The following is a 12,696-nucleotide window of genomic DNA, read 5'->3' on the forward strand; positions in this document are numbered from 1 at the left end:
TCTGGGTGGTTTGTGATTGCTTTTCTAAGATGGTCCATTTGGTACCCTTGCCTAAATTACCTTCCTCCTCTGATTTGGTGCCATTGTTCTTTCAGCATATGGTTCGTTTGCATGGCATTCCGGAGAACATTGTGTCGGACAGAGGGTCCCAGTTTGTCTCTAGGTTTTGGCGGTCCTTTTGTGCTAAGATGGGCATTGATTTGTCTTTTTCTTCGGCTTTCCATCCTCAGACAAATGGCCAAACCGAACGAACCAACCAGACTTTGGAGGCCTATCTGAGATGCTTTGTTTCTGCTGATCAGGATGATTGGGTGACCTTTTTGCCATTGGCTGAGTTCGCCCTTAATAATCGAGCTAGTTCGGCTACTTTGGTTTTGCCTTTTTTTTGCAATTCTGGTTTTCATCCTCGTTTTTCTTCAGGGCAGGTTGAGCCTTCTGACTGTCCTGGTGTGGATTCTGTGGTGGACAGATTGCAGCAAATTTGGACTCACGTAGTGGACAATCTGACGTTGTCCCAGGAGAAGGCTCAACGTTTCACTAACCGCCGTCGTTGTGTTGGTCCTCGACTTCGTGTTGGGGATTTGGTTTGGTTATCTTCTCGTTATGTTCCTATGAAGGTTTCTTCTCCTAAGTTTAAGCCCTGTTTCATTGGTCCTTATAAGATTTCTGATATTCTCAACCCTGTGTCATTTCGTTTGGTCCTTCCTGCTTCCTTTGCTATCCATAATGTGTTCCATAGGTCGTTGTTGCGGAGGTATGTGGCGCCTATGGTTCCCTCCGTTGATCCGCCTGCTCTGGTGTTGGTTGAGGGGGAGTTGGAGTATGTGGTGGAAAAAATTTTGGATTCTCGTATTTCGAGACGGAAGCTCCGGTACCTGGTTAAGTGGAAGGGCTATGGTCAGGAGGATAATTCCTGGGTTGTTGCCTCCGATGTCCATGCTGCCGATTTAGTTAGTGCCTTTCATTTGGCTCGTCCTGATCGGCCTGGGGGCCCTGGTGAGGGTTCGGTGACCCCTCCTCAAGGGGGGGGTACTGTTGTGAATTCCATTTCTCGGACTCCCTCCTGTGGTCATGAATGGTACTTTGGTTAGTTCCGTTCTTGGACTCCCTCTGGTGGCTTTGAGCGGAACTGCTGGTCTCTGAGGTTTGCTTTATCAGCTGCCCTCGTTTATTGTTATGCTGGCTTCCCTATTTAACTCTACTCAGATCGTTACTTCATGCCAGCTGTCAATGTTTCAGTATTGGTTCAGATCTCTCTTGGACTTCTCTGAGGACCTGTCTACTCCAGCAGAAGCTAAGTCCCTGCTAGTTCATTTGTTGTTACTGCTGCCTGAATATATTTCTTAGTACTGCTAAATTCTAGTCCAGCTTGCTATCATGATATTTCCTTGCTAGCTGGAAGCTCTGGGGTGCAGTGTTGCACCTCCACACCGTGAGTCGGTGTGGGGGTCTTTTTGCTTACTCTGCGTGGTTTTTGTAGTTTTTTGTGCTGACCGCATTGTTTCCTTTTCTTTCCTCTGACTATTTAGTGAAGTCTGGCCTCCTTTGCTAAAACCTGTTTCATTCCTGTGTTTGTGACTTTCCTCTTAACTCACAGTCAATATATGTGGGGGCTGCCTTTACCTTTGGGGAATTTCTCTGAGGCAAGGTTAGGCTTTTATTTCTATCTTTAGGGGTAGTTAGCTCTTAGGCTGTGAAGAGGCGTATAGGGAGAGTTAGGTACGCTCCACGGCTATTTCTAGTGTGTGTGATAGGAGTAGGGTTTGCGGTCAGCAGAGTTCCCACTTTCCCAGAGCTTGTTCTGATTACTAGTTTACTCATCAGGTCATTCCGGTGCTCCTAACCACCAGGTCCATAACAGTACAGCTGGCCAGCAAAGTGTTAATGCATCTCAAAAGAGGGATAAGAGAAGTTCTGAACCCATTTTTTTTTCTTTGCAGTGTGTTTTGTCTCTCTTTTCCCCTTAATCTCTGGGTGGTTCAGGACTCAGGTGTAGATATGGATATTCAAGGTCTGTCCTCTTGTGTGGATCAACTCGCTGCAAGGGTCCAAAGCATTCAAGATTATGTAGTTCAGAATCCGATGTTAGAGCCTAGAATTCCAATTCCTGATTTGTTTTCTGGGGATAGATCTAAGTTTCTGAATTTCAAAAATAATTGTAGACTGTTTCTTGCTTTGAAACCCCGCTCCTCTGGTGACCCCATTCAGCAAGTAAAAATTATTATTTCTTTGTTACGTGGCGACCCTCAAGACTGGGCATTTTCCCTAGCGCCAGGAGATCCCGCATTGCTTAATGTTAATGTAGATGCATTTTTTCTGGCGCTTGGATTGCTTTATGACGAACCGAATTCAGTGGATCAGGCAGAGAAAACCTTGCTGGCTTTGTGTCAGGGTCAGGATGAAGCGGAGGCATATTGTCAGAAGTTTAGAAAGTGGTCTGTGCTTACTCAATGGAATGAGTGTGCCCTGGCAGCAATTTTTAGAAAGGGTCTCTCTGAGGCCCTTAAGGATGTTATGGTGGGCTTCCCCACGCCTGCTGGTCTGAATGAATCAATGTCCTTGGCCATTCAAATTGATCGGCGTTTGCGTGGGCGCAAAGTTGTGCATCATTTGGCGGTGTCCTCTGAGCAGAGGCCTGAGCTTATGCAATGTGATAGAACTTTGACCAGAACTGAACGGCAAGAACACAGACGTCAGAATCGGCTGTGTTTTTACTGTGGTGACCCTACTCATGCTATCTCTGATTGTCCTAAGCGCACTAAGCGGTTCGCTAGGTCTGTCACCATTGCTACTGGACAGCCTAAATTTCTTTTGTCTGTTACTTTGATTTGCTCTCTGTCGTCCTACTCGGTTATGGCATTTGTGGATTCGGGCGCTGCCCTGAATTTGATGGACTTGGAGTTTGCCAGGCGCTGTGGTTTTTTCCTGGAGCCTTTGCAGTATCCTATTCCATTAAGGGGAATTGATGCTACGCCTTTGGCCAGGAATAAACCGCAGTACTGGACTCAGTTGACCATGTGCATGGCTCCTGCACATCAGGAAGATATTCGCTTTTTGGTGTTGCATAATTTGCATGATGTGGTCGTGTTGGGTTTGCCATGGCTACAGGTTCATAATCCAGTATTGGATTGGAAATCAATGTCTGTGTCTAGTTGGGGTTGTCAAGGGGTACTGTTGTGAACTCTATTTTTGGGCTCCCTCTAGTGGTCACAAGCGGTACTGTGTAGTGTTGTCTTTCTGCAGGTTGGCAGCATCAGCTGGTTCGTTATCCTTGGTTGGTTTCCTATTTAGCTCACCTGGATACTCAGTTCCTTGCCTGCTCTCAATGTATTCAGTGCTCTTCAGATTCCTTGTGACTACCTTGCTCCCAGTCTCTCCAAGACCAGCTAAGTTTTTGTTTGTTTATTTTTTGATTATCAGCATTCATCATGTTTCTTGTCCAGCTTGCTAAAATGTGATTTCCTGGTTGCTCTAGGGGACTGAGTTTCTCCCCCCACACCGTTAGTTGGTGCGGGGGTTCTTTAAATCTCAGTGTGGATATTTTGTAAGGGTTTTTTACTGACCGCACAGACCCCTTTTCTATTTTTCTGCTATCTAGTATTAGTGGGCCTCATTTGCTGAATCTGCTTTCACCCCTGTGTATGTGCCTTCCTCTTACCTCACCGTTCTTATTTGTTGGGGGCTTCTATATCTTTGGGGATTATTTCTCTGGAGGCAAGTGAGGTCTTTCTTTCTCTCTAGGGGTAGTTAGTTCCTCAGGCTGGCTCGAGACGTCTAGGATTTTAGACACGTTCACCGGCTACCTTTAGTGTGTTGGATAGGTTCAGATTTGCGGTCAGTCCAGTTTGCCACCTCTCTAGAGCTTGTCCTATGTTTTGTTACTTAGCTGGAGTATTTTGTGATCCTCAACCACTAAGGATCATAACAGTAGAGCAGACCCAAAAAGTGTTTAATGCATCGCAGAAGTGGGATAAAAAGAAGACCTGAGTACATTTTTTTTTTTTTTTCCCTCCCGCTTTTCCTTTGCTGCAGTCTGTTTAGCTTCTTTCATCCCCTTGAACTCTGGGTGGTTTTGAGCTCAGCTGCAGACATGAATGTTCAGACTCTGGCTTCTAGTGTGGATCATCTTGCTGCACGGGCGCAAAGTATTCAGGATTTTGTTATTCATAGCCCTATGTCTGAACCAAAAATACCTATCCCTGAGTTGTTTTCTGGAGATAGATCTAGGTTTCTAAATTTTAAGAATAATTGTAAGTTATTTCTATCTCTGAGACCTCGTTCCTCTGGTGATTCCGCTCAGCAAGTTAAAATTGTTATCTTCTTGTTACGTGGCGACCCTCAAGATTGGGCTTCCTCTCTGGCGCCAGGAGATCCTGCATTGCTTAATGTAGATGCATTTTTTCTGGCTCTTGGACTGCTTTATGAGGAGCCTAATCTTGAGAATCAGGCAGAAAAAGCGTTGCTGGCTATCTCTCAAGGTCAGGATGAAGCAGAGGTGTATTGTCAAAAATTTCGGAAATGGTCGGTGCTTACTCAATGGAATGAGTGTGCCCTGGCTGCAAATTTCAGAGAAGGTCTTTCTGAGGCCGTTAAGAATGTTATGGTGGGGTTTCCCACCCCTACAAGTCTGAGTGATTCTATGGCTTTAGCCATTCAGGTTGATCGGCGTTTGCGGGAGCGCAAATCTGCTCATCCTTTGGCGGTATTTTCTGAACAGAGACCTGAGTCTATGCAATGTGACCGAACTCTGACCAGAATTGAGCGACAAAGTCATAGACGTCAAAATGGGTTGTGCTTTTACTGTGGTGATTCTACTCATGTTATCTCAGCATGCTCTAAACGCTTAAAAAAAATCGCTAAACCTGTCACCATTGGTACTATGCAGCCTAAATTTATTTTGTCTGTTTCTTTGATTTGTTCTTTGTCGTCCTACCCGGTTATGGCTTTTGTGGATTCGGGTGCTGCCCTGAATCTGATGGATTTGTCGTTTGCCAGGCGCTGTGGTTTTGTCCTGGAGCCTTTGGAATTCCCCATTCCTCTGAGGGGAATTGATGCTACGCCATTGGCTGAGAATAAGCCTCAGTATTGGACGCAAATGACCATGTGCATGACTCCCGTACATCAGGAGGTGATTCGCTTTCTTGTTCTGCATAATTTGCATGATGTTGTCGTTTTGGGTCTGCCATGGCTGCAGGCTCATAATCCAGTTTTAGATTGGAAAGCTATGTCTGTGTCAAGTTGGGGTTGTCAGGGAATTCATGGCGATGCTCCGTTGGTGTCTATTGCTTCTTCCACTCCTTCTGAGGTCCCTGAGTTTTTGTCTGACTACCAGGATGTATTTGATGAGCCCAGATCCAGTGCCCTGCCCCCTCATAGGGATTGTGACTGTGCTATAAATTTAATTCCTGGTAGTAAATTCCCTAAGGGACGACTTTTTAATCTGTCTATACCAGAGCATGCCGCGATGCGGAGTTATATAAAGGAGTCTTTGGAGAAGGGACATATTCGCCCATCCTCTTCCCCTCTTGGTGCAGGATTTTTTTTTGTGGCCAAGAAGGACGGTTCTTTGAGACCTTGTATAGATTATCGTCTTCTGAATAAAATCACAGTCAAATTTCAGTATCCTTTACCACTATTGTCTGATTTGTTTGCTCGGATTAAGGGTGCCAGTTGGTTCACCAAGATAGATCTCCGTGGTGCGTATAACCTTGTGCGCATTAAGCAGGGAGATGAATGGAAAACGGCATTTAATACGCCTGAAGGCCATTTTGAGTACTTGGTGATGCCTTTTGGACTCTCTAATGCTCCTTCTGTGTTTCAGTCCTTCATGCATGACATCTTCCGAGAATATCTGGATAAATTTATGATTGTTTATCTGGATGACATTTTGGTCTTTTCTGATGATTGGGAGTCCCATGTGAAGCAGGTCAGGATGGTGTTTCAGGTCTTGCGTGCTAATGCTTTATTTGTGAAGGGCTCAAAATGCCTCTTCGGAGTACAGAAGGTCTCCTTTTTGGGTTTTATTTTTTCTCCTTCTACTGTGGAGATGGACCCAGTCAAGGTCCAGGCTATTCATGACTGGACTCAGCCCACGTCTGTTAAGAGTCTTCAGAAGTTCTTGGGTTTTGCTAATTTTTACCGTCGTTTCATCGCTAATTTTTCTAGCGTGGTTAAACCTTTGACGGATTTGACCAAGAAGGGTTCTGATGTGACTAATTGGTCTCCTGCGGCCGTGGAGGCCTTTCGGGAGCTGAAGCACCGGTTTTCTTCAGCTCCAGTCTTATGTCAGCCAGATGTCTCTCTCCCCTTCCAGGTCGAGGTTGATGCTTCTGAGATTGGAGCAGGGGCTGTTTTGTCGCAGAGAAGCTCTGATGGCTCTGTGATGAAGCCATGTGCTTTCTTTTCAAGAAAGTTTTCACCTGCCGAGCGGAATTATGATGTTGGTAATCGGGAGTTGTTGGCTATGAAGTGGGCATTTGAGGAGTGGCGACATTGGCTCGAAGGAGCTAAACATCGCGTGGTGGTCTTGACTGATCACAAAAATCTGATTTACCTTGAATCTGCCAAGCGCCTGAATCCTAGACAGGCTCGTTGGTCGTTGTTTTTCTCCCGTTTCAACTTCGTGGTCTCATACCTGCCTGGTTCGAAGAACGTGAAAGCTGATGCACTTTCTAGGAGTTTTGTGCCTGACTCTCTGGGAGTTTCTGAGCCGGCTGGTATTCTCAGAGAGGGAGTGATTTTGTCTGCTATTTCCCCAGATTTGCGACGAGTGCTGCAGAAATTTCAGGCGGATAGAGCTGACCGTTGTCCACCAGAAAGACTGTTTGTCCCGGAGAGATGGACCAGCAGAGTTATTTCCGAGGTTCATTCTTCAGTGTTGGCAGGTCATCCTGGGATTTTTGGTACCAGGGATTTGGTGGCTAGGTCCTTTTGGTGGCCTTCCTTGTCGCGGGATGTGCGTTCTTTTGTGCAGTCTTGTGGGACTTGTGCTCGGGCCAAGCCCTGCTGTTCTCGTGCCAGTGGGTTGCTTTTGCCCTTGCCGGTCCCGAAAAGGCCCTGGACGCATGTTTCCATGGATTTTATTTCAGATCTTCCTGTCTCTCAAAGGATGTCTGTCATCTGGGTGGTTTGTGATTGCTTTTCTAAGATGGTCCATTTGGTACCCTTGCCTAAATTACCTTCCTCCTCTGATTTGGTGCCATTGTTCTTTCAGCATGTGGTTCGTTTGCATGGCATTCCGGAGAACATTGTGTCGGACAGAGGGTCCCAGTTTGTCTCTAGGTTTTGGCGGTCCTTTTGTGCTAAGATGGGCATTGATTTGTCTTTTTCTTCGGCTTTCCATCCTCAGACAAATGGCCAAACCGAACGAACCAACCAGACCCAAAGGCCTATCTGAGATGCTTTGTTTCTGCTGATCAGGATGATTGGGTGACCTTTTTGCCATTGGCTGAGTTCGCCCTTAATAATCGGGCTAGTTCGGCTACTTTGGTTTTGCCTTTTTTTTGCAATTCTGGTTTTCATCCTCGTTTTTCTTCAGGGCAGGTTGAGCCTTCTGACTGTCCTGGTGTGGATTCTGTGGTGGACAGATTGCAGCAAATTTGGACTCACGTAGTGGACAATCTGACGTTGTCCCAGGAGAAGGCTCAACGTTTCGCTAACCGCCGTCGTTGTGTTGGTCCTCGACTTCGTGTTGGGGATTTGGTTTGGTTATCTTCTCGTTATGTTCCTATGAAGGTTTCTTCTCCTAAGTTTAAGCCCTGTTTCATTGGTCCTTATAAGATTTCTGATATTCTCAACCCTGTGTCATTTCGTTTGGTCCTTCCTGCTTCCTTTGCTATCCATAATGTGTTCCATAGGTCGTTGTTGCGGAGGTATGTGGCGCCTATGGTTCCCTCCGTTGATCCGCCTGCTCTGGTGTTGGTTGAGGGGGAGTTGGAGTATGTGGTGGAAAAAATTTTGGATTCTCGTATTTCGAGACGGAAGCTCCAGTACCTGGTTAAGTGGAAGGGCTATGGTCAGGAGGATAATTCCTGGGTTGTTGCCTCCGATGTCCATGCTGCCGATTTAGTTAGTGCCTTTCATTTGGCTCGTCCTGATCGGCCTGGGGGCCCTGGTGAGGGTTCGGTGACCCCTCCTCAAGGGGGGGTACTGTTGTGAATTCCATTTCTCGGACTCCCTCCTGTGGTCATGAATGGTACTTTGGTTAGTTCCGCTCTTGGACTCCCTCTGGTGGCTTTGAGCGGAACTGCTGGTCTCTGAGGTTTGCTTTATCAGCTGCCCTCATTTATTGCTATGCTGGCTTCCCTATTTAACTCTACTCAGATCGTTACTTCATGCCAGCTGTCAATGTTTCAGTATTGGTTCAGATCTCTCTTGGACTTCTCTGAGGACCTGTCTACTCCAGCAGAAGCTAAGTCCCTGCTAGTTCATTTGTTGTTACTGCTGCCTGAATATATTTCTTAGTACTGCTAAATTCTAGTCCAGCTTGCTATCATGATATTTCCTTGCTAGCTGGAAGCTCTGGGGTGCAGTGTTGCACCTCCACACCGTGAGTCGGTGTGGGGGTCTTTTTGCTTACTCTGCGTGGTTTTTGTAGTTTTTTGTGCTGACCGCATAGTTTCCTTTTCTTTCCTCTGACTATTTAGTGAAGTCTGGCCTCCTTTGCTAAAACCTGTTTCATTCCTGTGTTTGTGACTTTCCTCTTAACTCACTGTCAATATATGTGGGGGCTGCCTTTACCTTTGGGGAATTTCTCTGAGGCAAAGTTAGGCTTCTATTTCTATCTTTAGGGGTAGTTAGCTCTTAGGCTGTGAAGAGGCGTCTAGGGAGAGTTAGGTACGCTCCACGGCTATTTCTAGTGTGTGTGATAGGAGTAGGGTTTGCGGTCAGCAGAGTTCCCACTTTCCCAGAGCTTGTTCTGATTACTAGTTTACTCATCAGGTCATTCCGGGTGCTCCTAACCACCAGGTCCATAACACCGGTGCCTATGGAATGAGGTGGCCAAAGAGATGTGGGATGGCTGGGACAACGCCCCGAATTGGGTCCAAAATGCTTTTGGTAAGTATTGCAATGCAGTGTGAAGCAGCAGAGACCTTGGCCGTGCTCACACAACTGTGTGTGATGAGATAAACTCTCAGGAGTTTCTCTCATCACACACAGTTGTGTGAGCACGGCCAAAAGTCCATTGTCTAACCATTATGTTTTGTTTTTTCAACAGTGGCCAGAGTCAGAACATGTTGGCGTTCGATGAAGGACCGCTTCAACAAGGACCTGCATCAAGAGAGCCGTGTTCCCAGTGGTTCAGGAGCAAGGATCAGAAAATACAAATACCATCGCGTTCTGGCATTTTTAAGACCGGTCCTTGCCCAGAGAATGTAAGTATTTCTCCCGTGCATTAGGTTGTATTGTATTGCCATAATCTGTATATTTCTATTCCACAGGATTTTGCATCTGGTTAATTTTTGGCATTAATTTTCTTTTTCCTTTTTTCACAGCACATGGAGCAGCACTGTTGGCCCAGGTTCTGGAGCGGTCCTTCATCAGACAGCCACGGACCCGTCCCAGCCATCCAGCAGCGCTGCAGCAAGTGGGCCTGCCACACTAACTGGAGACCAGGAAGCTGGTCCATCAGGTGTTCCCCTTTCCCAGTTGTCTGCCACTGCCCCTTTTTTTTGGCTCCTCCCGGCAGCGGCAGAGGGCATCGGATAGGTCCCTCATGCACGAGTTTTTGCACTTGAGCTCAGTTTTTCACGAAAGACTCAAGGCTTTGGGTGACCGAATGGATATTTCACTTAGCCACATGAATACACGTATCCAGGAGGTCACCAAAAGCCTTGACCAAGTAAAAGCCGACCTCCAGAGGCCAGCACATCATTTTTTTAACCAAACTGAGCAGGGCATGTCGGAACACCTTACTCCTGATCTCCAGCTGAGTGTCATGCAGGCCTGCAATGCTGCTTACGTGCAGGCTATGCAGCAGAGTCGGTATTTTCAGCAGACAGTGGCGGCATATCCACCTGTGCCTTCACTGTCATGATTAACTTCAATGCCGACCTCTGCTGCATACCACTGCATGGCCACCTCTATTCCTAGCACTGCCGGACACCAATGCAGCATCACCACGATGCCGAGTGCTGTTGGACAGCCCACCACCACCACCATGACAACCGCTGCTCCTGCTTGGACCTCCTCCACTGACACGACGATGCAGTAGGACCCAGGCATGGCCTTCCGTACCGCCACCACCACGATGCAGCAGGACCCTGGCATGGCCTTCCGTACCACCACCACCACGATGCAGCAGGACCTTGGCATGGCCTTCCGCTCTACGAGCACTATGGACTCTGGCATGGCTGCACGCTCTACGAGCACTATGGACTCTGGCATGGCTGCACTCTCTACGAGCACTATGGACTCTGGCATGGCTGCACACTCTACGAGCACTATGGACTCTGGCATGGCTGCACGCTCTACGAGCACTATGGACTCTGGCATGGCTGCACGCTCTACGAGCACTATGGACTCTGGCATGGCTGCATGCTCTACGAGCACTATGGACTCTGACACAGTGCAGCCGGACCCTGACAGGTCACCCACCACGACCATGCCACGACATATGAGCCCACCGAGGCTTACCAGAACCCGGCAATTACAGAAAAAAAAAGCCCAGAAGACTCTTTGTATTCCTCCCCCCTCACCTCCCAGTGTGTCTGTAATGTCAGGTTTGTCTCACCCTTCCAGTGCGTCTCAAACCTCTCATGTGTCAAGCACTATCTCCGAACTACCAGACCCCACTAGTTTCATTGCCCCTTCTCCTGCCACCTCTGCATCGTCCACGGTTAGCCAGGCCTCAGTGCTTCACACCCCCCGTTTACGTCACTCTACCCCAAGCAGGCGCAGTTAAAGAAATATTTTGGTTGTTAAAAAATAAATACAAGTATTTTTGCCCCAATTATGTTTGGTTTATTGTGTCTTTCGTCACCGGCAACACACTGTGCACCAAATAACAAACTTCGCCACACACTTTATTTTTTGGCCACATCATAGCTCCAGTAATTAGCAAGTACAAGACTTTGTGTGTCTTTAGTATATAGCTATGAGGTGGAACAAAAAATGTATACTTGTATTTTCTCCATAATCTCTTCATTCTGCTTAGTCTGTGACTAGTGTTGCAGACTGAAGAGAAAATGGTGGCAATACCATGCAAAACTATACTCTACAGGTCAGGTGTCCAAAAACTCATTAGTTGGGACGCCTGACCTGGTGAGTAGAGAAGTGCATTGTATAGCCTCCTTTTTCTCTTCTGTGTACATAAATTATTTCACACAAACTCAACGGACGATGGTGGTCATACACGGCATATCTATGCTCACCTGCACGTGTCAGAAATAGTGAATTCATGAGGCTGTTATATGTGCATCATGAATTCATTATTTCTGACACCTGACTTGATGAGTATAGATCTGTTTTGTATGACAGCCATTGTCTCTTCAGTCTGTGTCCAATGGATACTGCATAGCAGAACAGAATCAGGACGCAATGGCGTCAACAACCTTATCACTAAAACCACATGGCTGCCGTCACACTAGCAGTATCTGGTCACTACTTTATATTGGTATTTGTAAGCCAAAACAAGGAGTGGAACTATTAGAGGAAAAGTATAATATTAGCATATCTAGCACTTCACCCTTCATCACCCACTCCTGGTTTTGGATTACAAATACTGATAATAAATACAGACCAAATACTGCTAAAGTGAGGACAACCTCGGTTTATAGAGGAAATACATATGAGACATGGTCAAGACAACAAAAAAAAGAACTAGAAACATTAGTAACATGTAAGAAAATAAGTGGTACAGATAAAATAACAACAGGACATTTACACAACATTGTCCTGCCATGACACACGTCCAATATCCGAATCAAAAAAGGCAGAAAATTGGTCCCGCATGTGGCCAACTTCCGCTGTTGACCGCAGCGGGTGATGCTGGTAATTGGGCAGTGGGTGTGCAACTGGTTCATCCAGTTCAATGTTGGGCAGCTCCTTAGCCATAATGTAATTCTGCAGAACCACACAGGCTTTGACCACCTCGTCAACTGTCTCCATTTTTAGATTAATGGCTGATGCAAGAATGCGCCATTTTGAGACTAGAATCCCAAAGGTACACTCTACAGTTATTTGTGCCCTGGTCAGTCTGTAGTTAAAGATCCTTTTAGTGTGGTTCAAGTCACGACTGGAATATGGCTTCAGTGGGTTTTTGCACATCTGAAAGGCCTCATCCCCAACGATAACAAATGGCATCGGTGGACCTTGAGTGTTGGTGAGAGGTTGTGGCCGTGGAAAATTAAAATTTTTGCCATAGACACGGCGGCCCTTATCCGAGTTCTTGAAAGTCTGGGAATCGTTGCCACGGCCAAAAGCTCCAATGTCCACGGCGATGAAGCGACAGTCCGCATCGGCTATTGCCATGAGCACAACAGAAAAATATTTTTTATAGTTGAAGTACTCCGATCCTGTTCTGGCTGGTTTGATAATGCGGATGTGCTTTCCATCCACCGCTCCTAAACAGTTGGGGAAATCACACACACTCCAGAATTTTTCCGCAATTCCAATCCACATGTCCAAGGTGGGTAGGGATATAAACTCATCCCGGAGTACATTCCACAAAGCCCGGCAGGTGTCTGCAACTATTCC

Source organism: Ranitomeya variabilis, chromosome 3 (genome assembly GCF_051348905.1).
Source record: "Ranitomeya variabilis isolate aRanVar5 chromosome 3, aRanVar5.hap1, whole genome shotgun sequence".
Lineage (NCBI taxonomy): Eukaryota > Metazoa > Chordata > Amphibia > Anura > Dendrobatidae > Ranitomeya > Ranitomeya variabilis.